This window comes from Pinus tabuliformis, chromosome J (assembly GCF_031772625.1).
Source record: "Pinus tabuliformis cultivar Carrire ecotype Pingquan chromosome J, CPIR1, whole genome shotgun sequence".
In the NCBI taxonomy this organism is placed as follows: domain Eukaryota; kingdom Viridiplantae; phylum Streptophyta; class Pinopsida; order Pinales; family Pinaceae; genus Pinus; species Pinus tabuliformis.
Window position 1 is genome coordinate 311,316,268 of NC_142295.1, and position 20,664 is coordinate 311,336,931.

A 20,664-nucleotide genomic window follows, 5' to 3' on the forward strand; every position below is an offset into this window, starting at 1 on the left:
TCAGAGTGAATGAGCTGCCTATAATACTCCAAGGCAAATAGTCTCATGGGCGCATATTTTGGGAGCCTGTATGGACAGAGCTCACAGCCATAGATTCTGATGACTGTATGATCCTGGTATAGGTACCAATCACCTATTTTATAATTCTTGGAGAGCTGCAGGACTTTCTGTATTTCAAATGAAATTCTGGGAGGAGGGGACCTCATCAACAAACAAGAGACTGGATAAACAAATTGGTCAATGAATTCACAATAAGAATAAGGTGAATTTTGCACTCGGTGGAAGACAGATGTCCAGAAGATAACAGATCTTCTTTCTCCTTTAGAATCGAGCTTTTTAATGTGGCATGGAAAAGCCTCAGACTGATAGTACATGAACAGGTGGTAGATAAAAGATGAATACTTGAAGATACCCTCCCTGTCTACTTTGAAAAGCTGCTCATGTATCTTGTTGGCTATGAACTTAGCAAAATTATATTTGTAGGCAGGAGGTTGGCATGGGCTATAAGCAGATAGTAATACCAGCACTGTCTCATCAACAAATTCACTGGTTTTATAGCCCAACACATATGAAATCATGTCCAGCAGAAGTTTGCCTACATCAGTAAAGTGGACATATAAGTAGGGAGGTGGCCTTGTGGGCTGGCAGTTAGGCCTCATAAATGTCTAGGTGATCTTTTTCTTGTCCTCAGTGGTCATCATGGCACCTGTATCCAGCAGATAGTTCATGGAGAAAGGGAACAGCAGCTGAGTTTGTTTGAAGTTGAACATCTGGTTGATGGACTCAGCATTAATGTGAAAGAGGATGCTCCCAGATGGAGACTTGACAGCTCTTTGACTGGCATCATAATTCTCAGCACACAGTCGGATAATCTCTAGAAAGATATTGACAGAGGGGAGAAAGTAGTATGGCAGATTTGACTCCCATATCCCATATGTATCCTTACCATTTAAATAATCATCTCTCAATTCCCTGAAGGTCTGCAAATGGTCTCTATCACCTACAAAATCTTGGATGAGGTAGTCCCTGTCAGCAAGAGGCAAGGACTCCAGGTCTTTATTTGGTGGATTTATGGGGCAACACTGAAAGCTGTGGGTGCAGGAGCAGCCATTATGTAGTTTCTGAATTAAACAAGGTAAGTGTAATAGCTTGCAAGGTTCCTCAAAGCTCAAATGACAGAGTCAATGTAGATAATGCTAGAAATTTTCTTCAAATGGAATAGGCAGGCTATGCAGGATTGCCTCTGCTTTCACTTGGGTAAATTCATAGGGATTGTGAATTGATGAGGATGAATTGCAGAGGGCGTGTAGGCTTCAAATTGGTGAAATGTAGCTTTAGGCAAGCACTCGGCAAAAGGGAACAATGCCGGGCAGCTCGAGGATAAATTTGTAAATTTAGACCGTGAGTTTGTCGCTTAAATATCAAATTATGGAGCTGGGTCAATGCAGGTTGCTTTAGTTCAAATTTAAGTAGTAGACAGTGTTCAGTTTGGGATTTGACAGGTGCTTAATGAAGAATTTGCAGAGAAATGGCATGCATAGGGGCAAAACAAGAGAATTGTGGTGAATACCTGGATGAACAGTGTGGAAAACCTTCGGGTTGAACAGTGGGTGCACAATGTGGCTGAATTGATAAGTTGTGGCGGCTGCAACTTTGAATTTGGCGGTTCGGAGGCAATTTCGCGGTGAAGAGGCTTACAACGGCTCTGTCTTTTTCGCTTGAAAATGACATAAAACGGCCGAAAACGCGCTTTTTAACGACAAATTTGGACAAAAAGGGTCATTGGCGCTTTTCTGCCGATGACGTCAGCATGACGTCATGGCGGGCCCGGGGTACGGAGGGTGACGTGGGCGCTGAGCTGGAGGCCAGCGTGGCAGGACACGGTGGAGGACGATGTGGGGTGGCAAGGTTACGTGGAGGGCCACGAGGCGCGAGGGCGGACGGAGGTGGCATGACGTCACAATGACGTGGAGGTGATGCGACAAGGGAGGTGGTATCGGGAAGGTGGTAAGTGGTCTCCCCGCACCACCTTTGGGCGAAGGTGGTATCGGGGAGGGGGGCTCTGAACAACCCCGCCGGCCGCCACGCGTCCTGTATACGGCCACCAATACCGCCATCTCCCTGGACGTTAAAGGGAGACGGGTCGAGATTTAAAAAAGACCGCCCACTGTTGGATCGGGGGCGGCGGATGATGGACGGCTGGCAGGCGCCCCGACCCATCGTGCAACTTTGGGTGGGGACCCGCCCAATAATAAAATAATGATTTAAATCATGCGGGTTCAGAACTTTGGGTTAGGGGGTTTTTGTGGGTTTTTTGGGATATGGATTAATCTGTCGGGGGTTGAACAAAGGGTTAGACTTAGGTTTGAGCAGAGGGAAATGGGTTTTTCATGAATTTTTTGGAAAAGAGGGGAAATGAAGGTTTAGGGCGGGCTATTAGTCTAGCCAGGGGTTAGAGTAATTCCCAAAGCAGGGTTGACCATAGTCCCTGATGGACTCATGTCTCCCTTAGACCAGCTATTCAGCTATAATGCTGAAGGGGGGATATTTATACATTGTTTGGGGTTTATACACCATGGTGTTATAATAATAGGGAAAGGGGAACATAGGGGATTTAATGTAGATACAGTTAGTAATTAGTACTGGGGGGGAATAAGAATGGGAAGTGGCAGTTACTAAGCTTTTCAGGAATCAAACTTAGTTAGGAAGTAGATCAAAATGAAAAGAATTTTTACACAAGAAATGTGGCTTCTTATCAAAGACAAAAGTCATTTATGACATGAATTTTGTACAAATGAAGGGTGTAAGGAGGACTGATCAGGCAGATCCTGCAGTGCTCATGGGGAGGTTAGTAAGAAACTTTTGAAGGGGATGAGGGAGGTTAGTGATGGTTTAGTAGTATTCCAGATAGGCCATTGCTCTTGCCTTTCCCTTGCTGATGACCAATTTGATTTACTCCAAGTGATGTGCTTGGATTTTGCTTTCTGCAACCTTCAACTGCCTACCCTGCCTATTATGCGTAACATTTTTTCTTCATTTTTTATGGGTGCACTTAGCCTTGCAAACCCTGATGATTCTCTTTTCTTTCTGCTGCCCTCCTATCTAAGCCTACCCTTATGACTTCCAAGGGCCCAGATTAAGCAGTTGGGCTCCTTTCTTTCTCTATCCACCTAGTCATCTGTCAATCTTGAACTGTTTGAGCAGGTACTTCCTCTCTAATCTACAACATGAAATTTAAAACATGGTGAGGCCCAACTTGAGCTGTTGGGCCACCCATCAAAGTAGCAGTGGCAATTTGAACTAGCCACTTTCATGGTCTTTGTTTGGGGTTCATTTCTTTTATTTTTTCTTTGACCAATTCATTTTCTTGCCCTTTGATTTTTCTTTTAAGGCATACCCTCTTTACATTTTTTAACATGTCTTCTTTCTTCACAAAAATGGAACCTTAGTGATATGGAAGGTGAGCATTTTTGGCACTTCCACTGTCAATCATGAGAAATGAGAACCTATTGGTATAGGAGGCTAACAGTGGCTCCACTTGGGGATGGTTTTTCCAGATGAAAAGCTAAGAACAGCAAGTCAGATTGCCTGAGTTTCTGCTCCCTTGTTGCTGGCTGAATTTCTCTGTTGTTGGAGCCCAATGGTTGGGACCCTAAATAGTTGCAAGCAGCATCCAGTAAGCTTATTTTCTCTGAATTTGCAGATCTATTTTTTACCTGTTTCTCAAACTTTCTCTTCCTGATTTGATAGTTACCCTTTGCTTTGCTTGCTGTCCAAATGCCAGGATCCATATTTCCCAAAAATATCCTAGTATTTCATCTTGGTCTTCTCAAAAATATGATGCACTTTGCTGCATTACTTATCTGCTGTAATTTAAAATACTGGAAATACAAATATTTATGTACAATACATGCCTGTTTAGTGTTTGATCAAGGGGAGTCAAAATAATGCTTGAGCATTCTCCCATTAACTGGGCCTTCCTCAGTGTTTGAGCCATCCAAACTTCTTAGAAAATAGGTGTTGTTTCCTTGTATAGCATAGAACATAAGGTCCCTTCCATAATAAATCAAACTTACCATGTTTGCCTTTGTCTTCTCTTCTGGAATCCCATCTTAACACTTTATTTCCTATAAAGAAATCTTCAGCTTTGGTTCTTTTGTCAAATATTCTTTTGAGCTTTTCTTGTAGAACTTGGGTCCTTTGATAGACTTCTTCTCTTGTTTGTTGTAAATGAATTGTCTGATTAATTCTTCTCTGAATGTCATTGGGCTCAGCTTGTATTTCTTGCAGCAACTTGATGACAGGAATTCCTAAAGATGTGGGAAACTTTGCTTCTAGCCCATAGACCAGTTCATATGGACTCATGCCAATTGATCTCTTGGTGGTCAATCTGTCAGCCCATAGTGCATTCACAAACTTTTTATGCCAATTCTTTTTGTTTTCTTCCAAAACTTTTTTGATGATGTTGATGAGACTTTTATTGGAAGATTCAGCTAGGCCATTACCTTGAGGGTAATAGGCAGTGGAATGACCTAGGGTCATGTGATACTTGTGACAAAAATTGATCATTTTCTTGGATTTGAAGGCTGCAGCATTGTCTGTGATAATTTTGTCTGGACAGCCAAACCTGGACAAGATGTTGGTTTCTAGAAATTGTATAATAATGGAGTCATTGGCCTGCCTGCAAGGGATGGCTTCTATCCATTTGGTAAAATAATCTGTGGCAGTGAGAATCCACCTATGCTGGCCAGAGGATGGAGGATGAATTTCACCAATGAAGTCTAAACCCCATTGCTGGAATGGCCTCTCAGTTGAAACTGGTTTGAGTGGTAAAGGCAGCAGTTTCCTCTTGCCCTCAAAAATTTGGCATTTGTGGCAAGACATTACAAATTTCTTCACATCAGAAAACAAGGAAGGCCAATAAAATCCAGCCCTTAGGATTTTATCAGCTGTGGATTTCCAGTATAAGTGTCCTCCACAGTCACCTGCATGAAATTCTTTGAGGACATTATCAGTTTCTTCTATTGTTAAGCAATTGAGTAAGATTCCTTCATGATTTCTCCAAAACAAAACATTGTCAATAATACAAAACTTTGATGCTTTCATCTTTAAGAATCTTTTCTTGGTTCTGGACAACCCTGGAGGAGCTTGCAGGTTCAATAATACAAAACATATATCAGTATACCAGGGAGATTGCATAAAGGCTTGGTTGATCTGTGGAGTCGCCATCTCCTGTTCGTCGTCCAGTTCATTAATATCAAGGGCTTGAAAATTAGTTTCAGTCATTAGTTTAGCTAGGCCTTGTCCTTTTATCAGTTTGGTAGGTTTAATCTCAATGTCATATTCTAAAATGTTGGCAATCCATTTGCCCCTCTTGCCTTCAATTCCTTCTTGGGTTAGAATATCTTTGATCACTGCATTAGGAACATAGGCAATTATATGAGAGTAAAGAATGTAGATTCTGAATTCCTTGATGGCTTTTACCAAGGCATAGGCTTGTTTTTCCATGATCTGATATTTCAAAGGAGCATCCCTAAGGGCTCTACTGAAAAATGCAATGGGTTTTTCACAGCCTTGGTCATCTTTTTGTAGCAAGACAGCAGCAATTGTATGCTCAGAAGAAAACGAGAATATGATAAAATCTTGATCAAATCTAGGGCTTGTTAGGACTGGTGTGTTTGTCAATGCTCTTTTGATATCCTCAAAGGCTTGTTTAGCTTCCATAGTCCATTTGACCTTGGAATCTTTTTTCAGCATATTGTTTAGCAGTCTAATGAGTTCAGCCAGATTGGGAATGAATCTCCTCAAGAAGTTGATCTTTCCTAGAAAGCTTTGTAACTCTTTGATGTTTCTTGGATGTGGTACTTGTAGGATAGCTTGAATTCTGTCCGGGTCAATCCTAATGCCATCTTTTGAGATTATATGGCCCAGGAGTTTACCATCTTCCAGCCCAAATAGTGACTTTTTTGGGTTCAGTGATATTCCATACTTTCTACAAATTGTGAAAACTTGGCTCAAGTGTTCTAAGTGTTCTTGATCTGATTTTGAAAAGGCAGTTAGATCATCAAGATAGACTACTAGGAAGTCATGAATTTCTTTAGCAAAGGCAATATCCATTGCTCTTTGGAACGTGGCCCCTGCATTTTTAAGTCCAAACGGCATTTTGACATATTTAAATGTTCCCCAAGGTGTTGTGAAGGCAGTTTTTTCTTGATCATCCGGATGTACTAAGATCTGATTGAATCCTGAGAAACCATCTAGTAAAGAGATCCTAGCAGCTCCCACTACCCTTTGCCAGATATGATCCATTTTTGGTAAGGGGTAATGGTCTTTGAGGGATACTTTGTTCAGATTTCTCAGGTCAACACATAGCCGGATTTCCCCTGTCTTTTTTCTAGTAGGCACTAGATTTGAAATCCACTCTGAGAATCTGATTGGGGCAATGATCCCAGCTTCATACATACGCTTAACTTCTTTTTCAATAAGGGGAAGTAGGACTGGATTGACTCTTCTAAGCTTATGCTTGAAAGGATTTTGATTTTCTTTTAGAGGGATAGTGTGTTGGATAACTGATGTATCATAGGATTTAAGGTCCTCATAGCTCCAGGCAAAGACATCTTGAAACTCTTTAAATAACTCAATGTATTTCAGTTTCTGCTCAGGTGGTAATGCTTTGGATAATTTGACCATTTTGGGATTCTCATGACTCCCAATGTTACAATCTTCTATTTCAGCATTCAATGGTTGCATTTTTGGTTTTCTTGAAATGTCATTTGAATCGAACAGATCCTCCAAAGGGGTTAGTCCTATGGGCAGGAAATTGTCCTTTAGGTCAATTACCTCATCTTCTGCTTCAATCATTTCCTCTGCAGCATCAAATTGTTTCAATTCCTGTATAGTTTCCTTGTCAAAGGTGGTAGGATGCAAAACTTGATCAGCTGTTTCTGCTCATATTTTCTGTGTGATTGTGCAGATCTGTGGTTGATCATCTCTAGTGCTAGTGTCAATGTTTATGCCAGAAAATTCTTCCTTCAAAGTGAGAAAGTTTTTTATCTGTTTGTTGCTCTCAAAGACTTGCCAATTCTTGATGTTATCCAGAACCAAAGGTCTGTGTTTGATTTCAGCTGTAAATGTATGATTGGTTTTGAAAGGCAATTTACAAGTGCTGGCGAAGGTTGCCAAGCTGTGAGCATGTAGATTAAGTTCTCTAGAAATTTTAGTCAACTGTAATTGTGAGAAACTCTCAAGTATTTGAATAGCTGCTCCCTTGTATGCTTTCAACCTCAGATCATTTGTGGTGAAATTTCCCTTCATCTGTTGTATGACTAGATCTGAATCTCCCAAGATTGAGATTTTGGTTGCACCTAAATTTTTTATAAGTTTCAGACCTAGCAGAAGGGCTTCATACTCAGCCATGTTGTTTGTGCATCGAAAGTTTAGTCTATATGCATGGCCCTCAGCTTGGTCATTGTGCATATTGTGGATCCAAACTCCTGCCCCAGCTCCTAGTTTGTTTACAGAGCCATCAAATTCTAGATACCATAAAGTTTCGTGATCAAGGTTTGGATTGGGATCACTAGGAAGCTGGATGATGGGTAGGTTGATTTCTGGCAAGTTACTTGGCACATCATGTTCTACTCTCTTTTTAACAGCTATGCCCATGGTCTCTTGGTCTTTGCAAACACATTGCTCATCTAACTACTTGGTCTCTACTGTCATTAATAATTCAGAATAAGCCTTGTGACAGATGTCGGCATTGTAGAGAATAAATGAATCCATGTCAGAGTGTATTGAGTAGATTGGGAAGTTTTGGGGCTTGTCTTGACTGCTTACCACATATTTCATCAAAGTCTCCCGATATAATCTCTTTGGCTGCCCAAGACTGAGATAGTTGCATAGGACATATCTAATTGCAGAGATCCCTGAAGTTTGGCCCCCCAAGATCTGGACAAGAGCATGCCATACTTAGGGGGTATGTCAGCTACCACTACATCCATCAAGATAGTTTTGGTTGGGTATTGAACTAGGGAGACACATAAGTCTTTGATCAGGCCTAAACACCTGACTTGGCTTGAATCAAATGAGAACAGATCTTTGTAAGGTCTTGTGATATCCAAGTCAAGTTTTTCCATCACATATTTGGGCATTAAGTTGTGTGAGGCCCCGGAATCGAACATTGCATTATGTAGGACCTTATCATGAATGTTTAGGCTGACATAAAAGGGTGGCACTCCTCCATTCTCTATTTTTCCATTAACCTCAGGTCCAAACAGCAACTCTGGTTGATCATCTAGGATATTCACAGCATCTTTATTGTCTGATATTTGGAGTGATTTGTTGATCTGTTGTCTGTATATGTCATGTTTGGCTAATTCCGAAAGAGGAACTGATATCTTTAGCTTGCTTATTTCTGTTTCCAAGTTGAAAGGTTTTTCCATTTGAATTTTGGCATTTAATGCTGCAGATTTTTCCTTTTCGGCTGAGTTATCAGGGGTCTTCTGCTCATAGTTAGGATCCTTTTGAGTGACACCGGTGCCATGTTTGTTTCCTATGGGAGTATCTGCCTTTGTCTTTGATTGATGGGGCAAACCTGGCTGATTTTGAGAGGAATGTTGTTCTGAAATGTCCTCCATAGTTACTTCTGTGGCCGATGATTTTGAGCTGTCAGCTGATTTGGGGAAAGTAGTACTTTCATTGATCTTTTTTGGTTGTTTATTATCCTTTGGTTTGAGGGGTGTAGGTACATCTATTGTTCTACTCCTTAGTTTGTACTGTTTGTGCACCTCATACACAGCTGCATCATATCCTTCTTTAAAGTCGAAAGATTCTCCTAACTTAGTGTGGAATTGATGGTCATTGTAAACCTCTTGTTCTTCTTGTGTCAAAAAGACTTGATTTTCACTGTCCAAACCCATCAGATTGATGTGAGGATCTTCACTAGGTTCACTAGATGTTGAAGCCTCAGCATAATTTTCTCGAAAAGGAGGTCTGACATGTTGGTCAGGATCAGTTCTACCAACATTAGGATTTTGATTCTTTCTGAAGTTTGGGTTTCTAATGTTGCTTGTTTGACCTTCCCATGATGATTTTCTTTCTATAGTTTCTACCATGTCTCCAAGTCTATCCATCCCTTTGATGATTGCATCTAGCTTTTGTTCAAATGATGAAGGTTCTTCTTTGAAAGTAGTCCTCCTTTCAGTTCTGGCCCGGTTTCTTTTGGCAATTAGATTTGCCTCTACACTAACAGCTATGTTTTGCATGTCTGCTAGAGTTGCAGGGGCTCTTTCTCTCAGTTGATATGCCATATCAGCATCAAAGCCATCAGGGAATTTAATCAATGCTAAATCAGGGGAGGTCTAAGGTTTTGAGGAATAGCATTATAAATAGTGTTGAATCTAGTGCAATAGTCCAGGACAGTTTCTTGTGGGCCTCTTCTTATGGTGTCATATTCAGATAGAATGTGTAGAGGGTCCTTTTTCTTTTCCCATCGGTTTAAAAAGGACTGATAAAGGGCACCCGAATTAGCTATAGAATTTGGGGTCAGTGCTTTGAACCAGGTTCTTACTTCACCTATCAGACTTTGGACAAAGATTTTCATCCTTACATCATCATCATCTATCTCATAATTTTCAAAGTAGTCTTGCATTTTCTTAGTATGCTGTAAGGCAGTGTACGTATTGGTTCCATCAAAATAAGTGATTTTGCCTTGGTAATCCTGGGGCATGGCCCCAGGATTGCCAGGCAACTGAAGGGGTGCATAACGATTAGCCATATTTGGTGGGATAAGTGGGACAACTGGAACAACAGGGACAGCAACAACAGTCTGTATGTTGGTGGTAGATAATATGTTTTGTGACGTGGATGATGAGGAGGGGGAGGAATGAGTTGTATGGAGGTGAACCGATGGCTTAACAGGGGTTGGAATAAAACTCTGCTACCCTGCCTCAGGGCTAGTTTCAGGGGACTGTTCAGGTTCCTTCTGGTTCCTATGGGTTTTATGGATCAAATTTGGATTCTCGAAAAGAGGTGGGGGATTTGGGTCAGGGTTTGACCGGGTGTGCCTAGTTCTCTTCTTAGGAGCCAGCTTCTGAACTTGTTTTTGGTATTTTTGAGGATATTTTTTAGAACTATATTAAGGGACTGCTCAAGCTTTTGGGACTACTGTCTAGAAACAGACAGCAGCTTGAAAAATACGCTCTGTCCCCAGTGGAGTCGCCAATAATGTTATCACTCAAGTTGTTCCCTTTGACTCCCAAGGGAATACGGCCGAGGTAACCACTAACCAATCTTTTGGTCACAGGTTCTAGCCTACCTGTGACTAGAGAGGGCTCTCTCTTTATGATTTAACTTTGTTTGTATAAGGTTTTAGGCTAGTTATGATGCTCAAGGTTTTGTTTAGGAATTTGCTGGATGGTGACTTCAGTCAAGATATATATGTGCTTACCAGGGTGTTCTAGGCCATTGGGCATGGAGTCAGTGGTGCTTGATCTGTTTGATATGTCTGTGTTGTTACCATAGTGATGCTGCAGAGCCAGATAAGTGTCTGAGAAACAATTCTTTGAATCTGTGATTTAAATGTGATATAACCAGGGTATGAAAGGCAATTAAGAATCTTTCAACAAACTGGTATGGAGAACAGTGAGAATATTATTTAGAAGCAGTGAAGAATTTCTACATAACATTCATATTTATAGAATTAATGAAAACATGAGCAATTAAGAATTCATGTTCATGGTCAATTCTGAAGAAAACATTTACAGCAATAGAGATTGAGCACAAGATGTAGTCAAACATTTCCTGTACTATTCCTTTTCCCTACTGCTAGATTAGTGAAACATGTATATGATTTAGATAAACATAAGAAGACAAAACATAGATTGAGAAAACTTATTGTTCCATCAGACAGCACAGGAGTTCTGCAACAGCACGCATAGCATCACCAAGACATCAAACATTCAGGAAATCACTGAGCTTTTCCAGCCTTTTTCATTAGATAATCTGAAAGTATACAATACATTTGCCTCAGAATGAAAATCACCAACCCCTTATACGCTGCCAGGGGAGGTATATATACATAATTTACATAAGAAAATATCTAGCTGATGAGTAAATGTTTCATTAATGTCGTGCCAACTCCTGGAGCATGGTAGCTGAGAAAGTAAATGCTGTAATAACTCTTCAGTGCCTTAGCTGTCCAAAATAGTCAGAAACTGTTGACTTTGTGGCTGTTGGAGTCGGCTGAGGGTATGTTGTTCCAAAATTGCGTATTTATCTTTTGGCCTGCTATCGTTGTCCATATGCTGAGTCACCTTTCGGCTGCCTTAAATGCTGACTTTATTCCGCTGCTTGACTTCTGCTGAGTTGGCAATGACCGAGCAAATGAGGCTATTGTGGCAAAATTTGAAGCATTGCCTGCCACCAATCCTCCTTGGGCATTTGATGTCTTCGAATCTTCACTAAAGTTTCATCTGCCTCTGTATATCTGTAAAAATTTGGAGGAATTTCAAAAAGGTGATTTACTTCATTTTCAATAAAAAACAGACCTTCAAGTTTATTGTATAGGCTCTGTCCTGTTGGAGGCCCTGTTTCCTCAGAAGTACTGCCAGATGCAGTGATTTGATTTTCAATATAATTCGACATTCTGGTGGCATATTGCTCTCGGGGGATCAGTCTTCCTGCACCATTTAGTAGGCTGGGCAGTCCCTTTTGTTGCAGTGCTCCCATTTTGAGTTTGTACTCATCCACCTCAGCCTGTATCTCATAGCATTTTCTCTCCACGGTTTGTACAAAATTTCTGAGAGTTAGCACCTTTTTGGCTGTGAGGACAGCCTCTGTTCTGTTGACAATGCCGAAGGCTGCCAGTTCTTCCTTAGTCTGGTTATTCAAAAAATCAATCATTCTATTGGCCTGCTCAGGCCTGTTTCCCAGCATTGTTTTGGCCTTCTGAATTTCTATCTGTGCTTGGCCAATTAAATCCATTTGTTCATGTACAGTTTTAATTGACTTCCATTGTTTAGTGATGGATTGGTCAATTTTGGCCCATTTTATTTCAGCCATAGTGCTTTCTAGATTAAGCTCTTTCTCCAAGGCCTTTATCTTTTCTTTGAGGGCCTTTATTTCTCTTCCTTGCTCTGCCACAGTCATCTTTGATTTATCATACTTGGTCTCTATCTCTGCCAACTTTTCCTTGGCTTGCTTTATCTCAGTGGCCTGGAGCTCCATTTCTTTAATAGCCTTAGTCAATTCTTCCATGCTTGTACTGGAGTCTGGAGCTGTTGTTGTTGCTTCTTATGTTGTGGCTGTGGTTGTCACCGGGGCTACTGCTGCCTCTGTTGTTGTTGCAGTGGTTGAAGTAGTTGGAGGAGCTTGGGATGTGGATTCTCCCTGCTTATCTTGTAATGCTCCTTCAAGTTCCTTCTCCAAATCAAGGACCTTCTGGTTGAGCTGCATTATAAGGTCCAGTTGCTCATCGGCCTGCTTTTCCTTCTGTAATTCTGTTGTCTGAGGGTGCTCTGTGGGCAGCAGCTTCAACCTTTTCTTCAGTGCATTGAGGTCATCTTCTTTTTTCTTCAAGAGGGCCCTTATGCCCTTTGGATCCTTAGGATCATGTCCTAGGTCGATGATGATGTCCTCCAGTGATTTTATTCTGTTGTCCTTAGCCATGGAGGACATTCTCTCAAAATCCAACTGAATGTTGGTATTTTTCAGTGATTCTTTTAATTCATGGGCCATGGTTGCCCTGTCCACCAAGGTGGCATAGACCATTTCTCCAGTTTGCTTGTGGAGTTCTATTTGGTCCATGGGGTGAATGTCCTTTGCCATGACCTCCACCCTTTTCCTTACAAAATCGGCAGCTGATTTAGGCTGCGGCACTTTAGGCTTAAAATGACTGAGGATCATTTTCTCCTCTTGAATGTCATATACAGACATTAGCCTTTCTTTCTGGGCTGGTGTTGCATTTAGAAACTGTTTATACACTTCTACCCTCAGCAAGTCATTTTGTGCCTTTATTTGCTTGAAAGAAGCCTTAGTGCTTTTAGGCTTCTTGCTCTGCTGAGTGGAGGATGACACCTCCAAGCCAAGCTGGACTCCCTGCTCCTGCTGAAAGGAGCTTGTACCTGTTTGCTGGCTGCCTTCCCCATCTTTCCTTGGGCTGTCAAGGACTTCTTCACTGATTACTTCTATCTCTGGGGAGTCAGCCCTTTGCCTTTTGGTCTCCGGTTGCTGGGAGGATCCACTTGCAGGAGTGGACTCTTCTCTTTCTCTCTTCTTACCCCTCTCCTCATGTGCTGGAGTTTGCAATATTGGAGCTGCTGGTGGCTCAGTTTGTGGAGGGGGGGTCTGCTCTTGTTGCTGCTCACTTGAAGGGGCAGGCTGTTCTTTTGGTGCTTCCTCTTCAGCACCCATTATTCCTTTACCTTTATCTGTACCTGGTGCTGCTGTAGAAGGTGCCTGTGTGGCTGGTGCAGTTGTTGTGGTTGAGGTCCCTTCTCCTACTGGGTGTGGTCGTTTGAAGGGTACCTGCTGCACAGAATCTAGGTCAAGAGTCTTTTCCAAATCCTTGACATTCTTTTGCATTAACTCTTCCTCAGTCAATTTTTCAATTAATGTATCAGGTTTCCACTTCTTGCTGATTGGCATACTGTTCAATGTGTGGATATTTGCAATGCTCATAGCCTAGCAGCCTGTACTTGACTCTTCTAGCAGTGATGAAGCCTTCAGGGTCATAGGGGACCCACCGGAAGCTTTTGGAGAGCATGTACTTGTCTTTAAGGATTAGCTCAGCATCTTGCCATCCTTCTTTCTTATTCATAATGAAGGGGCCTAGGTGGTGCTTGAACTTGAGATGGGCTTTCTTTTTGGAGCTGTGGAAGTGAGTGAGATCAGAGTGAATGAGCTGCCTATAATACTCCAAGGCAAACAGTCTCATGGGCACATATTTTGGGAGCCTGTATGGACAGAGCTCACAGCCATAGATTCTGATGACTGTATGATCCTGGTATAGGTACCAATCACCTATTTTATAATTCTTGGAGAGCTGCAGGACTTTCTGTATTTCAAATGACATTCTGGGAGGAGGGGACCTCATCAACAAACAAGAGACTGGATAAACAAATTGGTCAATGAATTCACAATAAGAATAAGGTGAATTTTGCACTCGGTGGAAGACAGATGTCCAGAAGATAACAGATCTTCTTTCTCCTTTAGAGTCGAGCTTTTTAATGTGCATGGAAAAGCCTCAGACTGATAGTACATGAACAGGTGGTAGATAAAAGATGAATACTTAAGATGCCCTCCCTGTCTACTTTGAAAAGCTGCTCATGTATCTTGTTGGCTATGAACTTAGCAAAATTATATTTGTAGGCAGGAGGTTGGCCTGGGCTATAAGCAGATAGTAATACCAGCACTGTCTCATCAACAAATTCACTGGTTTTATAGCCCAACACATATGAAATCATGTCCAGCAGAAGTTTGCCTACATCAGTAAAGTGGACATATAAGTAGGGAGGTGGCCTTGTGGGCTGGCAGTCAGGCCTCATAAATGTCTGGGTGATCTTTTGCCTGTCCTCAGTGGTCATCTTGGCACCTGTATCCAGCAGATAGTTCATGGAGAAAGGGAACAGCAGCTGAGTTTGTTTGAAGTTGAGCATCTGGTTGATGGACTCAGCATTAATGTGAAAGAGGATGCTCCCAGATGGAGACTTGACAGCTCTTTGACTGGCATCATAATTCTCAGCACACAGTCGGATAATCTCTGGAAAGATATTGACAGAGGGGAGAAAGTAGTATGGCAGATTTGACTCCCATATCCCATATGTATCCTTACCATTTAAATAATCATCTCTCAATTCCCTGAAGGTCTGCAAATGGTCTCTATCACCTACAAAATCTTGGATGAGGTAGTCCCTGTCAGCAAGAGGCAAGGACTCCAGGTCTTTATTTGGTGGATTTATGGGGGCAACACTGAAAGCTGTGGGTGCAGGAGCAGCCATTATGTAGTTTCTGAATTAAACAAGGTAAGTGTAATAGCTTGCAAGGTTCCTCAAAGCTCAAATGACAGAGTCAATGTAGATAATGCTAGAAATTTTCTTCAAATGGAATAGGCAGGCTATGCAGGATTGCCTCTGCTTTTGCTTGGGTAAATTCACAGGGATTGTGAATTGATGAGGATGAATTGCAGAGGGTGTGTAGGCTTCAAATTGGTGAAATGTAGCTTTGGGCATGCACTCGGCAAAAGGGAACAATGCCGGGCAGCTCGAGGATAAATTTGTAAATTTAGACCGTGAGTTTGTCGCTTAAATATCAAATTATGGAGCTGGGGCAATGCAGGTTGCTTTAGTTCAAATTTAAGTAGTAGACAGTGTTCAATTTGGGATTTGACAGGTGCTTAATGGAGAATTTGCAGAGAAATGGCATGCATAGGGGCAAAACAAGAGAATTGTGGTGAATACCTGGATGAACAGTGCGGAAAACCTTCGGGTTGAACAGTGGGTGCACAATGTAGCTGAATTGATAAGTTGTGGCGGCTGCAACTTTGAATTTGGCGGTTCGGAGGCAATTTCGCGGTGAAGAGGCTTACAACGGCTCTGTCTTTTTCGCTTGAAAATGACATAAAACGGCCGAAAACGCGCTTTTTAACGACAAATTTGGACAAAAAGGGTCATTGGCGCTTTTCCGCCGATGACGTCAGCATGACGTCATGGCGGGCCCGGGGTACGGAGGGTGACGTGGGCACTGAGCTGGAGGCCAGCGTGGCAGGACATGGTGGAGGACGGTGTGGGGTGGCAAGGTTACGTGGAGGGCCACGAGGCGCGAGGGCGGACGGAGGTGGCATGACGTCACAATGACGTGGAGGTGATGTGACAAGGGAGGTGGTATCGGGAAGGTGGTAAGCGGTCTCCCCGCACCACCTTTGGGCGAAGGCGGTATCGGGGAGGGGGGCTCCGAACAACCCCGCCGGCCGCCACGCGTCCTGTATACGGCCACCAATACCGCCATCTCCCCGGACGTTAAAGGGAGACGGGTCGAGATTTAAAAAAGACCGCCCACCATTGGATCGGGGGCGGCGGATGATGGACGGCTGGCGGGCGCCCCGACCCATCGTGCAACTTTGGGTGGGGACCCGCCCAATAATAAAATAATGATTTAAATCATGCGGGTTCAGAACTTTGGGTTAGGGGGTTTTTGTGGGTTTTTTGGGATATGGATTAATCTGTCGGGGGTTGAACAAAGGGTTAGACTTAGGTTTGAGCAGAGGGAAATGGGTTTTTCATGAATTTTTTGGAAAAGAGGGGAAATGAAGGTTTAGGGTGGGCTATTAGTCTAACCAGGGGTTAGAGTAATTCCCAAAGCAGGGTTGACCATAGTCCCTGATGGACTCATGTCTCCCTTAGACCAGCTATTCAGCTATAATGCTGAAGGGGGGATATTTATACATTGTTTGGGGTTTATACACCATGGTGTTATAATAATAGGGAAAGGGGAACATAGGGGATTTAATGTAGATACAGTTAGTAATTAGTACTGGGAGGGGAATGAGAATGGGAAGTGGTAGTTACTAAGCTTTTCAGGAATCAAACTTAGTTAGGAAGTAGATCAAAATGAAAAGAATTTTTACACAAGAAATGTGGCTTCTTATCAAAGACAGAAGTCATTTATGACATGAAATTTGTACAAATGAAGGGTGTAAGGAGGACTGATCAGGCAGATCCTGCAGTGCTCATGGGGAGGTTAGTAAGAAACTTTTGAAGGGGATGAGGGAAGTTAGTGATGGTTTAGTAGTATTCCAGATAGGCCATTGCTCTTGCCTTTCCCTTGCTGATGACCACTTTGATTTACTCCAAGTGATGTGCTTGGATTTTGCTTTCTGCAACCTTCAACTGCCTACCCTGCCTATTATGCCTAACATTTTTTCTTCATTTTGTATGGGTGCACTTAGCCTTGCAAACCCTGATGATTCTCTTTTCTTTCTGCTGCCCTCCTATCTAAGCCTACCCTTATGACTTCCAAGGGCCCAGATTAAGCAGTTGGGCTCCTTTCTTTCTCTATCCACCTAGTCATCTGTCAAGCTTGAACTGTTTGATCAGGTACTTCCTCTCTAATCTACAACATGAAATTTAAAACATGGTGAGGCCCAGCTTGAGCTGTTGGGCCACCCATCAAAGTAGCAGTGGCAATTTGAACTAGCCACTTTCATGGTCTTTGTTTGGGGTTCATTTCTTTTATTTTTTCTTTGACCAATTCATTTTCTTTCCCTTTGATTTTTCTTTTAAGGCATACCCTCTTTACATTTTTTAACATGTCTGCTTTCTTCACAAAAATGGAACCTTAGTGATATGGAAGGTGAGCATTTTTGGCACTTCCACTGTCAATCATGAGAAATGAGAACCTATTGGTATAGGAGGCTAACAGTGGCTCCACTTGGGGATGGATTTTTCCAGATGAAAAGCCAAGAACAGTAGGTCAGATTGCCTGAGTTTCTGCTCCCTTGTTGCTGGCTGAATTTCTCTGTTGTTGGAGCCCAATGGTTGGGACCCTAAATAGTTGCAAGCAGCATCCAGTAAGCTTATTTGCTCTGAATTTGCAGATCTGTTTTTTACCTGTTTCTCAAACTTTCTCTTCCTGATTTGATAGTTACCCTTTGCTTTGCTTGCTGTCCAAATGCCAGGATCCATATTTCCCAAAAATATCCTAGTATTTCATCCTGGTCTTCTCAAAAATATGATGCACTTTGTTGCATTACTTATCTGCTGTAATTTAAAATACTGGAAATACAAATATTTATGTACAATACATGCCTGTTTAGTGTTTGATCAAGGGGAGTCAAAATAATGCTTGAGCATTCTCCCATTAACTGGGCCTTCCTCAGTGTTTGAGCCATCCAAACTTCTTAGAAAATAGGTGTTGTTTCCTTGTATAGCATAGATGACATAGGGTCCCTTCCATAAAAAATCAAACTTACCATGTTTGCCTTTGTCTTCTCTTCTGGAATCCCATCTTAACACTTTATTTCCTATAAAGAAATCTTCAGCTTTGGTTCTTTTGTCAAATATTCTTTTGAGCTTTTCTTGTAGAACTTGGGTCCTTTGATAGACTTCTTCTCTTGTTTGTTGTAAATGAATTGTCTGATTAATTCTTCTCTGAATGTCATTGGGCTCAGCTTGTATTTCTTGCAGCAACTTGATGACAGGAATTCCTAAAGATGTGGGAAACTTTGCTTCTAGCCCATAGACCAGTTCATATGGACTCATGCCAATTGATCTCTTGGTGGTCAGTCTGTCAGCCCATAGTGCATTCACCAACTTTTTATGCCAATTCTTTTTGTTTTCTTCCAAAACCTTTTTGATGATGTTGATGAGACTTTTATTGGAAGATTCAGCTAGGCCATTACCTTGAGGGTAATAGGCAGTGGAATGACCTAGGGTCATGTGATACTTGTGACAAAAATTGATCATTTTCTTGGATTTGAAGGCTGCAGCATTGTCTGTGATAATTTTGTCTGGACAGCCAAACCTGGACAAGATGTTGGTTTCTAGAAATTGTATAATAATGGAGTCATTGGCCTGCCTGCAAGGGATGGCTTCTATCCATTTGGTAAAATAATCTGTGGCAGTGAGAATCCACCTATGTTGGCCAGAGGATGGAGGATGAATTTCACCAATGAAGTCTAAACCCCATTGCTGGAATGGCCTCTCAGTTGAAACTGGTTTTAGTGGTAAAGGCAGCAGTTTCCTCTTGCCCTCAAAAATTTGGCATTTGTGGCAAGACATTACAAATTTCTTCACATCAGAAAACAAGGAAGGCCAATAAAATCCAGCCCTTAGGATTTTATCAGCTGTGGATTTCCAGTATAAGTGTCCTCCACAGTCACCTGCATGAAATTCTTTGAGGACATTATCAGTTTCTTCTATTGTTAAGCAATTGAGTAAGATTCCTTCATGATTTCTCCAAAACAAAACATTGTCAATAATACAAAACTTTGATGCTTTCATCTTTAAAAATCTTTTCTTGGTTCTGGACAACCCTGGAGGAGCTTGCAGTTTCAATAATACAAAACATATATCAGTATACTAGGGAGATTGCATAAAGGCTTGGTTGATCTGTGGAGTCGCCATCTCCTGTTCGTCATCCAGTTCATTAATATCAAGGGCTTGAAAATTAGTTTCAGTCATTAGTTTAGCTAGGCCTTGTCCGTTTATCAGTTTGGTAGGTTTAATCTCAATGTCATATTCTAAAATGTTGGCAATCCATTTGCCCCTCTTGCCTTCAATTCCTTCTTGGGTTAGAATATCTTTGATCACTGCATTAGGAACATAGGCAATTATATGAGAGTAAAGAATGTAGATTCTGAATTCCTTGATGGCTTTTACCAAGGCATAGGCTTGTTTTTCCATGATCTGATATTTCAAAGGAGCATCCCTAAGGGCTCTACTGAAAAATGCAATGGGTTTTTCACAGCCTTGGTCATCTTTTTGTAGCAAGACAGCAGCAATTGTATGCTCAGAAGCAAACGAGAATATGATAAAATCTTGATCAAATCTAGGGCTTGTTAGGACTGGTGTGTTTGTCAATGCTCTTTTGATATCCTCAAAGGCTTGTTTAGCTTCCATAGTCCATTTGACCTTGGAATCTTTTTTCAGCATATTTTTTAGCAGTCTAATGAGTTCAGCCAGATTGGGAATGAATCTCCTCAAGAAGTTGATCTTTCCTAGAAAGCTTTGTAACTCTTTGATGTTTCTTGGATGTGGTACTTGTAGGATAGCTTGAATTCTGTCCGGGTCAATCCTAATGCCATCTTTTGAGATTATATGGCCTAGGAGTTTACCTTCTTCCAGCCCAAATAGTGACTTTTTTGGGTTCAGTGATATGCCATACTTTCTACAAATTGTGAAAACTTGCCTCAAGTGTTCTAAGTGTTCTTGATCTGATTTTGAAAAGGCAGTTAGATCATCAAGATAGACTACTAGGAAGTCATGAATTTCTTTAGCAAAGGCAATATCCATTGCTCTTTGGAACGTGGCCCTTGCATTTTTAAGTCCAAACGACATTTTGACATATTTAAATGTTCCCCAAGGTGTTGTGAAGGCAGTTTTGTCTTGATCATCCGGATGTACTAAGATCTGATTGAATCCTGAGAAACCATCTAGTAAAGAGATCCTAGCAGCTCCCACTACCCTTTGCAAGATATGATCCATTTTTGGTAAGGGGTAATGGTCTTTGAGGGATACTTTGTTCAGATTTCTCAGGTCAACACATAGCCGGATTTCCCCTGTCTTTTTTCTAGTAGGCACTAGATTTGAAATCCACTCTGAGAATCTGATTGGGGCAATGATCCCAGCTTCATACATACGCTTAACTTCTTTTTCAATAAGGGGAAGTAGGACTGGATTGACTCTTCTAAGCTTCTACTTGAAAGGTTTTTGATTTTCTTTTAGAGGGATAGTGTGTTGGATAACTGATGTATCATAGGATTTAAGGTCCTCATAGCTCCAGGCAAAGACATCTTGAAACTCTTTAAATAACTCAATGTATTTCAGTTTCTGCTCAGGTGGTAATGCTTTGGATAATTTGACCATTTTGGGATTCTCATGACTCCCAATGTTACAATCTTCTATTTCAGCATTCAATGGTTGCATTTTTGGTTTTCTTGAAATGTCATTTGAA